The sequence below is a fragment of the Oncorhynchus mykiss genome, chromosome 16, assembly GCF_057628025.1.
Source record: "Oncorhynchus mykiss isolate SJ-2025 chromosome 16, ASM5762802v1, whole genome shotgun sequence".
NCBI lineage: Eukaryota > Metazoa > Chordata > Actinopteri > Salmoniformes > Salmonidae > Oncorhynchus > Oncorhynchus mykiss.
This window is the reverse complement of record NC_143037.1, coordinates 64685190-64699930: the sequence shown is the minus strand read 5'-3', so window position 1 is coordinate 64699930 and position 14741 is coordinate 64685190. Positions and strand designations below refer to the sequence as shown.

The following is a 14741-nucleotide window of genomic DNA, read 5'->3' as shown; positions in this document are numbered from 1 at the left end:
ACAGAAGCCACTCCTCAGTAAAAGGCACATGACAGCCACTTGGAGTCTGCCAAAAGGCCCCTAAAGGACTCTCAAACCATGAGAACAAGATTATCTTGCCTGATGAAACCAAGATTGAACTCTTTCACCTGAATGCCAAGTATCACATCTGGAGGAAACCTGGCACCATCCCTACAGTAAAGCATGGTGGTGGCAGCATCATGCTGTGGAGATTTTTTGCAGCGGCGGGGACTGGGAGACTAGTCAGGATTGAGGGAAAGATGAACGGAGAAAAGTACAGTGAGATCCTTGATAAAAAAAACTTCTACAGAGAGCTCAGGACCTCAGACTGGGGCAAGGATCACCTACCAACAGGACAATGATCCTAAGCACACAGCCAAGACAATGCAGGAGTGGCTATAGGAAAAGTATCTGAATGTCTTTGAGTGGCCCAGCTCGAGTCCGGACTAGAACCCGATCGAACATCTCTGGATAGACCTGAAAATAGCTGTGCAGCGATGCTCCCCATCCAACCTGACAGAACTTGAGAGGATCTGCAGAGAAGAATGGGAGAAACTCCCCAAATACAGGTGTGCCAAGCTTGTAGCATCATACCCAAGAAGATTTGAGGCTGTAATCGCTGCCAAAGGCTATTCAACAAAGTACTGAGTAAAGGGTCTGAATACTTACTGTATGTACATGTAATATTTATTTTTTATACACACACACCAATAAACCTTTTGCTGTGTTGTTATGGGGTATTGTGTAGATTGATAAGGGGAAAAAATACAATTGAAGGCTGTAACAAAATGTGGAAAAAGTCAAGGGGTCTGAATACTTTCCGAATGCACTGTATCAAGACTATAACTGTAAGGGCACAAGGTAAAGACCCAAATGCAGACAGGAGGCAGATGGTTGAGCTCTGTTATTTATTCCACCAAAAGGGGTAGGCAAAAGGGAGGTCGGGGACAGGCAGGGGTTCAGTGAACAGGTCCGAGTCCAAACAGTACAAGGGGATAGGCAGGCTCGAGGTCAGAGCAGGCAGAGTGGTCAGGCAGGCTCGAGGTCAGAGCAGGCAGAGTGGTCAGGCAGGCTCGAGGTCAGAGCAGGCAGACAGAGTGGTCAGGCAGGCAGAGTGGTCAGGCAGGCAGAGTGGTCAGGCAGGCTCGAGGTTGAGCAGGCAGAGTGGTCAGGCAGGCAGAGAGGTCAGGCAGGCTCGAGGTCAGAGCAGGCAGACAGAGTGGTCAGGCAGGCAGAGTGGTCAGGCAGGCAGAGTGGTCAGGCAGGCAGAGTGGTCAGGCAGGCAGAGTGGTCAGGCAGGCAGAGTGGTCAGGCAGGCAGAGTGGTCAGGCAGGCTCGAGGTCAGGTCAGGCAGGCTCGAGGTCAGGTCAGGCAGGCAGAGTGGTCAGGCAGGCAGAGTGGTCAGGCAGGCAGAGTGGTCAGGCAGGCAGAGTGGTCAGGCAGGCTCGAGGTCAGGCAGGCAGAGAGGTCAGGCAGGCAGAGAGGTCAGAGCAGGCAGAGTGGTCAGAGCAGGCAGAGTGGTCAGAGCAGGCAGAGTGGTCAGAGCAGGCAGAGTGGTCAGAGCAGGCAGAGAGGTCAGGCAGGCTCGAGGTCAGAGCAGGCAGAGTGGTCAGGCAGGCTCGAGGTCAGAGCAGGCAGAGTGGTCAGAGCAGGCAGAGTGGTCAGAGCAGGCAGAGTGGTCAGAGCAGGCAGAGTGGTCAGAGCAGGCAGAGTGGTCAGGCAGGCTCGAGGTCAGAGCAGGCAGAGTGGTCAGGCAGGCTCGAGGACAGAGCATGCAGAGTGGTCAGGCAGGCTCGAGGTCAGAGCAGGCAGAGTGGTCAGGCAGGCTCGAGGTCAGAGCAGGCAGAGTGGTCAGGCAGGCTCGAGGTCAGAGCAGGCAGAGTGGTCAGGCAGGCTCGAGGTCAGAGCAGGCAGAGTGGTCAGGCAGGCTCGAGGTCAGAGCAGGCAGAGTGGTCAGGCAGGCTCGAGGTCAGAGCAGGCAGAGTGGTCAGGCAGGCTCGAGGTCAGAGCAGGCAGAGTGGTCAGGCAGGCTCGAGGTCAGAGCAGGCAGAGTGGTCAGGCAGGCTCGAGGTCAGAGCAGGCAGAGTGGTCAGGCAGGCTCGAGGTCAGAGCAGGCAGAGTGGTCAGGCAGGCTCGAGGTCAGAGCAGGCAGACAGAGTGGTCAGGCAGGCAGAGTGGTCAGGCAGGCTCGAGGTCAGAGCAGGCAGAGTGGTCAGGCAGGCTCGAGGTCAGAGCAGGCAGAGTGGTCAGGCAGGCTCGAGGTCAGAGCAGGCAGAGTGGTCAGGCAGGCTCGAGGTCAGGCAGGCTCGAGGTCAGGCAGGCTCGAGGTCAGAGCAGGCAGAGTGGTCAGGCAGGCTCGAGGTCAGAGCAGGTAGAGTGGTCAGGCAGGCAGAGTGGTCGAGCAGGCAGAGAGGTCAGGCAGGCAGAGAGGTCAGGCAGGCAGAGAGGTCAGGCAGGCGTATTCAGCATCAGGACAAGCAAGGGTCAAAACCAGGAGTGCTAGGAAAAAAACAGAGACTGGGACAAATAGGAGCTCGGCGAAACGCTGGTTGACTTGGCAAAACAAGACAAAATGGCACAGAGAGACAGGAAACACAGGGATTAAAATACACAGGGGACTAATGGGGAAAACAGGAGACACCTGGAGGTGGGTGGAGAACAATCACCAAGACAGGTGAAACAGATCAGGGCATGACAATAACTACCAATTGGATATCATGAAATTGAGGCGAAAAGGGGTAAAAAGTACAACAACAAAAAATCTAATTTTATGCACTCTGGACATGCTTTGGTAGTACCTAACTTGCTAACTATTATCAGTTCATAATGGCCTGGTACTCAGGGCTCTATTTTCCCTCTAACCACTCTGACATCAATGTAAATGCTTTCGAAAATCACATTCAACACTTATCATGAAAACAGTAGGCCTATCATACTTTTAAAACTCACCTCACTGTGATGATCAATTTGAAGAAAGAGGTTCAACAGCAAGTTGAAACAGTGTAAAATATGTTTGTTGTTTCAAAGCCTAATACAACGAAATGGACAGTGCTTTCTGAGGTGATGATTCATTTCAATTCCCCCATATGCATATTAGAGCTTATGCATATGTATAGGCTTATGAGCCCAAGCCCCCCACCAAAGAAAACAGAATTAAAATGTTGATTGTGCCGTTATACAATACGAAGCCTACCACATATTATGCATAGCATAAAAACATAAAACTAAACTGATTTAAGATGTAATTGGTACAGCCTTTGAGTGTGGACTGTATTATTATGCTTACTGGATGAACTGGTTACCTTATGGCCCAAAATGTCTATCCATGAGTCTGGGAGAGAACGTATAGCCAGCCCTAGGCGATGCTGCTGGTTCATTGATTGTGCCGAGCGGTTTACAGTTGGCCTACAATTAGTGAATTTGTATTTGATTTTGATTAGCCTAGTAGGCATTACCTTTAGCTATACAGCATATCTCACCACCATGCGTTTCCATCTCCTCTCTCCTTTATTCCTTTCTCAAGCGCGCAGACGGGCTGTCAACAGTTTAGTGAAATTTGTTTAGTTGTGAAAACATGTTCCTATCGATGTTCCCGAACGGATTTTACTTGGTTTTCCAAATTAAGCACTTGCTAGCTGCAGGATCAAGGTTGGAGAGCCCATGGCATACAGAATTTGTGCTGAATATCCCTTGTCAGGCAGCGAAAAAATGCTCCTCAAACAGTGGTTGATGTGTGGAGTGAAACAAGGGTTCTTATATTTATTTCTCAGCTGCTCATATTAAGCACATGCTCCGCTATAACACCGAAGTCGCCTACAAAACTGATTGGCGGGAAAGCACGCGGCCTCCATTCACTATTCTATGTCTTTTGTCCCCTGCCCATTTGATAATGGGACATTCTAAATCGAAACTAATTGTACATATTAGTAAAGGCAAGCAGTAGCGGTGCGTGCGTAAAATCACTGGGGAAGCCAAAAAGCCACATTATGTGATGTGATAGTTGCGTTGTTTGCTCAATAACCTGTTAATTAATATGTTGGCAACGGTGATATATAGGCCTAAAGGCCGAGACAATAAGAAGTCACAGTGGCAGAATAAATTCAACCACACATGTGTTTTTTTTTTTTTTTTTTAAACACTGAAGACAAGATTACATTGAGAATAGTCTGATGGGTGAAAATATGATCACTTGATGAGAGAACAGCTGCGCAGCCTGAGGCAAGGAACAGAGCAAGTATTTTTTGCTACTTTCTCAAATCATCAATACCCTATAGTCTCTTCATGCAGCCCATGTCTGTTCTGATTTCTAAGACATTCTAAGGTTTGTATCATTCACAACTAAGGTTGACAAATAACTAAATCTAGCATATAGGACTTCTTTAAAATAATAACTTTTACGCTCAACATAGCCACTTCACAGGACGTATGCGCTCATCTTGAACAAGCCCACAGCCTATGTGTCACGCCCTGACCTTAGAGAGCCTTTTTATTTCTCTATTTGTTTAGTAGGTCAGGGTGTGATTTGGGTGGGCATTCTAGTTTTCTATTTCTTTGTTGGCCGGGTAGGGTTCCCAATCAGAGGCAGCTGTCTATCGTTGTCTCTGATTGGGAATCATACTTAGGCAGCCTGTTTTCCACCCTAGTTTGTGGGATCTTGTCTTTGGATAGTTGCTGTTTAGCGCTACAGAGCTTTCCGGTCGTTAATATTTTGTGTTTTTTTTGGTGTTCATTTAATAAAGTACGATGAACACTTTCCACGCTGCGCATTGGTCTCACTCATTCAACGACGGACGTAACACTATGACATGGAGCATAGCCATATGACTAACATACAGGTGGCCAACTCATATTATGTTCTTCTGAAATACATTTCTTCATTACATTTCTTCATATCATAATGTTTCTTTAGACCCGACTAAAATATATAATGGATTTATTTTGATGGTGTATATTAATTACATTTATTTGTTGTACTTTTTAAAATGTAGATGTTCCAAAGGCACGCATCAGCATCAGCAGTTTATATGTGTGGAGGCCTGGAGATGCTCAACATGTTTATATTAAATAACGGTCAATTAGCATGAGACCAGCAGTCTTTTGCATGAAAATAACCGGCTGACAATATTTAATGACCGCCACAGCCCTAAATATGATAAAGACCTTACAGATCTTTGAAGTGTCTTCATCAGTATAAAAATGTGAAAGACCTGTTAATGTTTTGTTGTCATTTGATAATTTGCAAAGAAAAGATAAAGCCCTTGAAACTTAACAATCATGTCTTGATAAAGAAATGTTGTAGTTATTGTACGGTATTAATTTTAATAACTATTTTCTCACATCCTTTGTTATAGCATAAGTGTACATTTGACCATTTTAAGTTACCAATGAGGAGTTTATCAGCACACCATATAGGAGCAGGGAATATACAAAAAGAGGGATTCCCATTTACAGTATTTAAACTAGAGGTCGACCGATTAATCGGAATGGCCTATTAATTAGGGTCGATTTCAAGTTTTCATAACAATCGGAAATCGGTATTTTTGGGCGCCGATTTGCCGATTTGTTTTATTTTTTTATAACTATATTTAACTAGGCAAGTCAGTTAGAAACATTCTTATTTTCAATGATGGCCTAGGAACGGTGGATTAACTGCCTTGTTCAGGGGCAGAACGACAGATTTTCACCTTGTCAGCTTGGTGGAACTAATCTTGCAACCTTACAGTTAACTAGTCCAACGCAATAACGACCTGCCTCTCTCTCGTTGCACTCCACAATGAGGCTGCCTGTTACACGAAAGCAGTAAGCCAAGGTAAGTTGCTAGCTAGCATTAAACTTATCTTGTAAAAAAACAATCAATCATAATCACTAGTTAACTACACATGCTTGATGATATTACTAGATATTATCTAGCGTGTCCTGCGTTGCATATAATCTGACTAAGCATACAAGTATCTAACTACATGACTGAGCAGTGGTAGGCAGAAACAGACGCGTAAACATTCATTCAAACAGCACTTTTGTGCGTTTTGCCAGCAGCTTTTCGTTGTGCGTCAAGCATTGCGCTATTTATGACTTCAAGCCTATCAACTCCCGAGATGCGGCTGGTGTAACCGAAGTGAAATGGCTAGCTAGTTAGCGCGTGCTAATAGCGTTTGAAATGTCACTCGCTCTGAGCCTTCTAGTAGTTGTTTCCCTTGCACTGCATGGGTAACACTGCTTCGGTGGTGGCTGTTGTCGTTGTGTTGCTGGTTCGAGCCCAGGGAGGCGCGAGGAGAGGGACGGAAGCTATACTGTTACACTGGCAACACTAAAGTGCCTATAAGAACATCCAATAGTCAAAGGTTAATGAAATAGAAATGGTATAGAGGGAAATAGTCCTATAATTCCTATAATAACTACAACCTAAAACTTCTTACCTGGGAATATTGAAGACTCATGTTAAAAGGAACCACCAGCTTTCATATGTTCTCATGTTCTGAGCAAGGAACTGAAACGTTAGCTTTCTTACATATTGCACTTTTACTTTCTTCTCCAACACTTTGTTTTTGCATTATTTAAACCAAATTGAACATGTTTCATTATTTACTTGAGGCTAAATTGATTTGATTTATGTATTATATTAAGTTAAAATTAGTATTCAATAATCGGTATCGGTATCGGCGTTGAAAAATCATAATTTAAACTCTAGAAGAAGGGATTTATAAAGTATTTAAACTCCAGAAGAAGGGATCTATATAGTATTTAAACTCTAGAAGGGATCTATAAAGTATTTAAACTCTAGAAGAAGGGATATATTCACTATTTAAACTCTAGAAGAAGGGATCTATATAGTATTTCAACTCTAGAAGAAGGGATCTATAAAGTATTTAAACTCTAGAAGGGATATATTCACTATTTAAACTCTAGAAGAAGGGATATATTCACTATTTAAACTCTAGAAGAAGGGATATATTCACTATTTAAACTCTAGAAGAAGGGAACTATATAGTATTTCAACTCTAGAAGAAGGGATATATTCACTATTTAAACTCTAGAAGAAGGGATATATTCACTATTTAAACTCTAGAAGAAGGGATCTATATAGTATTTCAACTCTAGAAGAAGGGATATATTCACTATTTAAACTCTAGAAGAAGGGATATATTCACTATTTAAACTCTAGAAGAAGGGATATATTCACTATTTAAACTCTAGAAGAAGGGAACTATATAGTATTTCAACTCTAGAAGAAGGGATCTATATACTATTTAAACTCTAGAAGGGATCTATAAAGTATTTAAACTCTAGAAGAAGGGATATATTCACTATTTAAACTCTAGAAGAAGGGATCTATATAGTATTTAAACTCTAGAAGGGATCTATAAAGTATTTAAACTCTAGAAGAAGGGATATATTCACTATTTAAACTCTAGAAGAAGGGATCTATATAGTATTTAAACTCTAGAAGGGATCTATAAAGTATTTAAACTCCAGAAGAAGGGATCTATATAGTATTTAAACTCTAGAAGGGATCTATAAAGTATTTAAACTCTAGAAGAAGGGATATATTCACTATTTAAACTCTAGAAGAAGGGATCTATATAGTATTTAAACTCTAGAAGGGATCTATAAAGTATTTAAACTCCAGAAGAAGGGATCTATATAGTATTTAAACTCTAGAAGGGATCTATAAAGTATTTAAACTCTAGAAGAAGGGATATATTCACTATTTAAACTCTAGAAGAAGGGATCTATATAGTATTTAAACTCTAGAAGGGATCTATAAAGTATTTAAACTCCAGAAGAAGGGATCTATATAGTATTTCAACTCTAGAAGAAGGGATATATTCACTATTTAAACTCTAGAAGAAGGGATATATTCACTATTTCAACTCTAGAAGAAGGGATCTATATAGTATTTAAACTCTAGAAGGGATCTATAAAGTATTTAAACTCCAGAAGAAGGGATCTATATAGTATTTCAACTCTAGAAGAAGGGATCTATATACTATTTAAACTCTAGAAGGGATCTATAAAGTATTTAAACTCTAGAAGAAGGGATCTATATACTATTTAAACTCTAGAAGGGATCTATAAAGTATTTAAACTCCAGAAGAAGGGATCTATACAGTATTTAAACTCCAAAAGAAGGGATCTATACAGTATTTAAACTCTAGAAGAAGGGATCTATAAAGTATTTAAACTCCAGAAGAAGGGATCTATATAGTATTTAAACTCTAGAAGGGATCTATATAGTATTTAAACTCTAGAAGGGATCTATAAAGTATTTAAACTCTAGAAGAAGGGATCTATATAGTATTTAAACTCCAGAAGAAGGGATCTATATAGTATTTAAACTCTAGAAGGGATCTATATAGTATTTAAACTCTAGAAGAAGGGATCTATATAGTATTTAAACTCTAGAAGGGATCTATACAGTATTTAAACTCCAAAAGAAGGGATCTATACAGTATTTAAACTCCAGAAGAAGGGATCTATATAGTATTTAAACTCCAGAAGAAGGGATCTATATAGTATTTAAACTCTAGAAGGGATCTATATAGTATTTAAACTCTAGAAGGGATCTATAAAGTATTTAAACTCCAAAAGAAGGGATCTATATAGTATTTAAACTCTAGAAGAAGGGATCTATACAGTATTTAAACTCCAAAAGAAGGGATCTATAAAGTATTTAAACTCTAGAAGAAGCGATCTATATAGTATTTAAACTCCAGAAGAAGGGATCTATATAGTATTTAAACTCTAGAAGGGATCTATATAGTATTTAAACTCTAGAAGGGATCTATATAGTATTTAAACTCCAGAAGAAGGGATCTATACAGTATTTAAACTCCAGAAGAAGGGATCTATACAGTATTTAAACTCCAAAAGAAGGGATCTATAAAGTATTTAAACTCTAGAAGAAGGGATCTATATAGTATTTAAACTCCAGAAGAAGGGATCTATATAGTATTTAAACTCTAGAAGGGATCTATATAGTATTTAAACTCTAGAAGGGATCTATACAGTATTTAAACTCCAGAAGAAGGGATCTATACAGTATTTAAACTCCAAAAGAAGGGATCTATAAAGTATTTAAACTCTAGAAGAAGGGATCTATATAGTATTTAAACTCTAGAAGAAGGGATATATTCACTATTTAAACTCTAGAAGAAGGGAACTATATAGTATTTCAACTCTAGAAGAAGGGATCTATATAGTATTTAAACTCTAGAAGGGATCTATATAGTATTTAAACTCTAGAAGGGATCTATATAGTATTTAAACTCCAGAAGAAGGGATCTATATAGTATTTAAACTCTAGAAGGGATCTATAAAGTATTTAAACTCTAGAAGGGATCTATATAGTATTTAAACTCTAGAAGGGATCTATATAGTATTTAAACTCCAGAAGAAGGGATCTATATAGTATTTAAACTCTAGAAGGGATCTATATAGTATTTAAACTCCAAAAGAAGGGATCTATATAGTATTTAAACTCTAGAAGGGATCTATACAGTATTTAAACTCTAGAAGGGATCTATATAGTATTTAAACTCCAAAAGAAGGGATCTATATAGTATTTAAACTCTAGAAGGGATCTATAAAGTATTTAAACTGTAGAAGAAGGGATATATTCACTATTTCAACTCTAGAAGAAGGGATCTATATAGTATTTAAACTCTAGAAGGGATCTATAAAGTATTTAAACTCTAGAAGAAGGGATATATTCACTATTTCAACTCTAGAAGAAGGGATCTATATAGTATTTAAACTCTAGAAGGGATCTATAAAGTATTTAAACTCCAGAATAAGGGATCTATATAGTATTTCAACTCTAGAAGAAGGGATCTATATACTATTTAAACTCTAGAAGGGATCTATAAAGTATTTAAACTCTAGAAGAAGGGATCTATATACTATTTAAACTCTAGAAGAAGGGATCTATACAGTATTTAAACTCCAAAAGAAGGGATCTATAAAGTATTTAAACTCTAGAAGAAGGGATCTATATAGTATTTAAACTCTAGAAGAAGGGATCTATATAGTATTTAAACTCTAGAAGAAGGGATATATTCACTATTTAAACTCTAGAAGAAGGGAACTATATAGTATTTCAACTCTAGAAGAAGGGATCTATATAGTATTTAAACTCTAGAAGAAGGGATATATTCACTATTTAAACTCTAGAAGGGATCTATATAGTATTTAAACTCTAGAAGGGATCTATATAGTATTTAAACTCCAGAAGAAGGGATCTATATAGTATTTAAACTCTAGAAGGGATCTATAAAGTATTTAAACTCTAGAAGGGATCTATATAGTATTTAAACTCTAGAAGGGATCTATATAGTATTTAAACTCCAGAAGAAGGGATCTATATAGTATTTAAACTCTAGAAGGGATCTATATAGTATTTAAACTCTAGAAGGGATCTATATAGTATTTAAACTCTAGAAGAAGGGATCTATAAAGTATTTAAACTCCAGAAGAAGGGATCTATATAGTATTTAAACTCTAGAAGGGATCTATATAGTATTTAAACTCTAGAAGGGATCTATATAGTATTTAAACTCCAAAAGAAGGGATCTATATAGTATTTAAACTCTAGAAGGGATCTATACAGTATTTAAACTCTAGAAGGGATCTATATAGTATTTAAACTCCAAAAGAAGGGATCTATATAGTATTTAAACTCTAGAAGGGATCTATACAGTATTTAAACTCTAGAAGGGAACTATATAGTATTTAAACTCCAGAAGAAGGGATCTATATAGTATTTAAACTCTAGAAGGGATCTATATAGTATTTAAACTCTAGAAGAAGGGATCTATATAGTATTTAAACTCTAGAAGGGATCTATAAAGTATTTAAACTCTAGAAGGGATCTATATAGTATTTAAACTCTAGAAGGGATCTATATAGTATTTAAACTCCAAAAGAAGGGATCTATATAGTATTTAAACTCTAGAAGGGATCTATATAGTATTTAAACTCTAGAAGGGATCTATATAGTATTTAAACTCCAAAAGAAGGGATCTATATAGTATTTAAACTCCAGAAGAAGGGATCTATATAGTATTTAAACTCTAGAAGGGATCTATATAGTATTTAAACTCTAGAAGGGATCTATACAGTATTTAAACTCTAGAAGGGATCTATACAGTATTTAAACTCCAAAAGAAGGGATCTATATAGTATTTAAACTCCAGAAGAAGGGATCTATATAGTATTTAAACTCTAGAAGGGATCTATATAGTATTTAAACTCTAGAAGGGATCTATACAGTATTTAAACTCCAGAAGAAGGGATCTATATAGTATTTAAACTCTAGAAGGGATCTATATAGTATTTAAACTCCAGAAGAAGGGATCTATATAGTATTTAAACTCTAGAAGGGATCTATATAGTATTTAAACTCTAGAAGGGATCTATAAAGTATTTAAACTCCAGAAGAAGGGATCTATATAGTATTTAAACTCTAGAAGGGATCTATAAAGTATTTAAACTCCAGAAGAAGGGATATATTCACTATTTAAACTCTAGAAGAAGGGATCTATACAGTATTTAAACTCTAGAAGGGATCTATAAAGTATTTAAACTCCAGAAGAAGGGATCTAATTAGGCACTACACATAATTCTTATTTAGATCAGTGATACTATCAAGAGCAGTGTGTGGTTTCCTTTTTCCTTCATCAGGTTCTGCATGGCACCTTTATTATTAGACTGTAGTGTTTAGGAGTTTTAGCGAGAGACGAAACAACACCAAAAGAGAAGGTATCTAATTATGCACAAAACAGGACTCACCATACTAGTGTTTTCAACCTTTTCCTCTTGCAAGGTGTTACACAACTCTTGATTAAGTGGTGTTACACAACTCTTGATTAAGTGGTGTTACAATACACCATGTCATGCCTCAGAACACCTTAGGTTGAATGTTTCAGTGCACCTTAAATCTGTCTCATAACCCCTTACACACACGTGCTTCAAAACTCCAGGTTTCCTCTCTTTAAAGTTGGTGTCAGTGCAGTTGCCACTAGTTTGTGTTACAAAACACTGCATTTTAACAGTGTATATAGTGTTATGAACATTCATATCATAACACAACCTAAGCAGGTTCTTCACACACACACATGCGCGCACACACACACACACACACACACACACACACACACACACACACACACACACACACACACACACTGAGACAGCATGAATGTGAATGGCTGGGAATCCATTTTCTCCTCCAGTTGATGACTATAAATATGTAGAATTTGTCCACTCTGTTCTGAAAGGGAGACCCAGTCCACCCTCCACACCCTCTTCAACCCTGTCTAATAAACACAGCATCTCTTCAGGATCAAGATGTGCATCAAATGGGGATGGGCTGAATCAAACCCGGACAGATTGATAGGGTCATGAGTTTTATCATAACATCCTGATCTGCACCGCTCTCCGCTGCTGTCCATCACACCAACGGTGTGCTTCAGAATTGACAGGATCGCCACTAACCGGGGCATCTATCTATCTATTCGTAAATAATCTGCAAATTGTTAAATAGCCTACGACACCTGTTCAGAACTTCAACGCGCAATTCCCAAAGGACATAAACAAGTTCCTCACATCGCTGACCCATTGGCTACAGTCCTTTACTGAGTATGAATTATTGATCAGACAGGTGGAAAATACGGCCCCTCTGGCGTCTCTCGAAGTGGTATGTCACATCACTGACAGAACGCAAAAAAAGTGATGAAAGTGTAGACCACCAAATAAACCGTTTTCAACCGGTAAAATATTATTCCTAATTATACTCACTCAGCCTCGCAGGTGAACCGGAGGAGCGATGTTGCCCGGCATTCCGGTCTCTCTCTCTCTCTCTCTCTCTGCAAGCTCTTCAAATGAGTTCTCTTGGGACAGCGCACGCCTTGGCTTTTGCAAGCATTCTCTGCAAAGATCCGCCCTCCTCACTCACTCACAACCAACCCTCAATTTTCTGCGATATAAAACGCGAAATCAGCATAGCACTGTGCAAAACTGTAGTTTTCCGTTTCTGGAGCAGAAGTAGCGGCTTCTGTTTCTATTTTAGAAGATGCTTCTCGCGCTACCAGGGGCTCATCTCTCGGTTTCCTTTCCTGTCCATCTGTGCTCGCGATTGCTCTGGACCATGTGATGGAGGCAGGAGGTAGGAGGCAGGCGCCCTACCCATTCCCTGACGCGACATCCTCCACATAGCTCCCCCCAATGGACAGCCTAAGAAATTATAAAAAGAGGTCTAAATAAATAATATTGAGAATATGGGGACACGCACAGTATTTCTTGCGAGATGATAATGATCTAAATATAAATTATTCATAATAATAACCTCTGTATTTATTCCTCATCAAGTCTAGAATATTCTCATTGTAAAACATTGGAGCCATGCCACATAAGAGAGGCACTGCTGCCCGGGCTATATAATACATACATAGTGCATGAGCTTGGGTCTAAGTAAGGAAACTATTCATTCACATTGCATGTAGCCCACAGCAAGCTTCCCTTTTTCCATTTATACTGGGCCTTTATGGGGAATGTCCAGTGTGAGAGAAGGAGTGAGTGAAAAAGAGAGGGGGGGAGACCGAGAGAGAGAGGGAGGAAGAGACAGAGAGAGAGAGAGTAGCTCTGTTAAACCAGATATGTAACAGAACAGAGTAGGGAGAGTATTGCACGCTGTCCTAGATGAAAAACAAATCATTCAAGCATGCATCAACATACACAAATATACACACAATTAAGCTAAATATAACTGCTGATTGGCAAAACAGTGATGTATAGGGGCAGTTGGAAATACCCTGATGGATCAAGACTGCTAAGACATGGGTGGTGTAAATGTTGCTCTTGACGTTCGAATGGGCTTGCACTCACATGATGATTGGTTGTCATTGTCAGTGATGTATGCATGCATGCATGTTTGAGGGTGTGTGTGAGATTAGGTGAATGCATGTATGTGTATGTGTGTGTGAGAGAGAGAGAGAAAGGGAGAGATGCTCTCAAGGAGAGAAAAGCCTCCTCCCTTTCTGCTTGTCAGAACTCCTTGTATTGTTGCCGGCCATGCACCCGACTCTTGGGCCTCTGCTACAATGCAGCTCTCCTCAGCGCACCATGGCACTGACTGGCCTGTCACTTCTAGTTAGTGTCTGTGTGGGGAATGGGGATGGGAACAACAGACCCCCACGGCCTATAGGGCCAGACTGGACACACAACAGCCCAGTCACACACACACTCACTCACTCACTCACTCACACACACACACACACACACACACACACACACACACACACACACACACACACACACACACACACACACACACACACACACACACACACACACACACACACACACACACAGAGAGAGAGACAAACACACACACACACAGAGAGAGAGACAAACACACTGGGGCGATAAGGAGGTGTCAAAGGATAGCGGCGGTGAAAGGGGAACACAAGGAAACCTCCATTAGTTGTCGTAATAGAGTTCAGCCTTATTCCTGCTGGGCTGAACTGGGCTGCCTGCACCACACTAACACAACAGGCCTGCTTTTTCACTATTTCTAAAGAAACACAAGATTTAAAGAAACGCACAGTTCACAGACATGCTTAAAAAAAAACACAGCTCACAGCCTTGCTTTTAATTAAAGAAACATGTGTTCTATGTAACACATGACTTTGCATTGGGTTATTATTCAACACTAAAAAAGCAGTCTGGTTCGTAATGTCTAGTTG

The 14741-nt window shown here is 39.8% G+C and overlaps 1 protein-coding gene across 1 annotated transcript in view; it reads right to left on the bottom strand.

Annotated features, from left to right (window-relative positions):
* Nucleotides 1-13148, bottom strand: part of LOC110491140 (uncharacterized) — a 104387-nt gene extending 91239 nt beyond the window's left edge. Inside the window, exon 1 of the mRNA XM_036947510.2 lies at nt 12796-13148. The gene's annotated coding sequence lies outside the window, so the exon portion shown is untranslated. The remainder of the gene's footprint in view (nt 1-12795) is intronic.
* Nucleotides 13149-14741: the final 1593 nt, after the last annotated feature.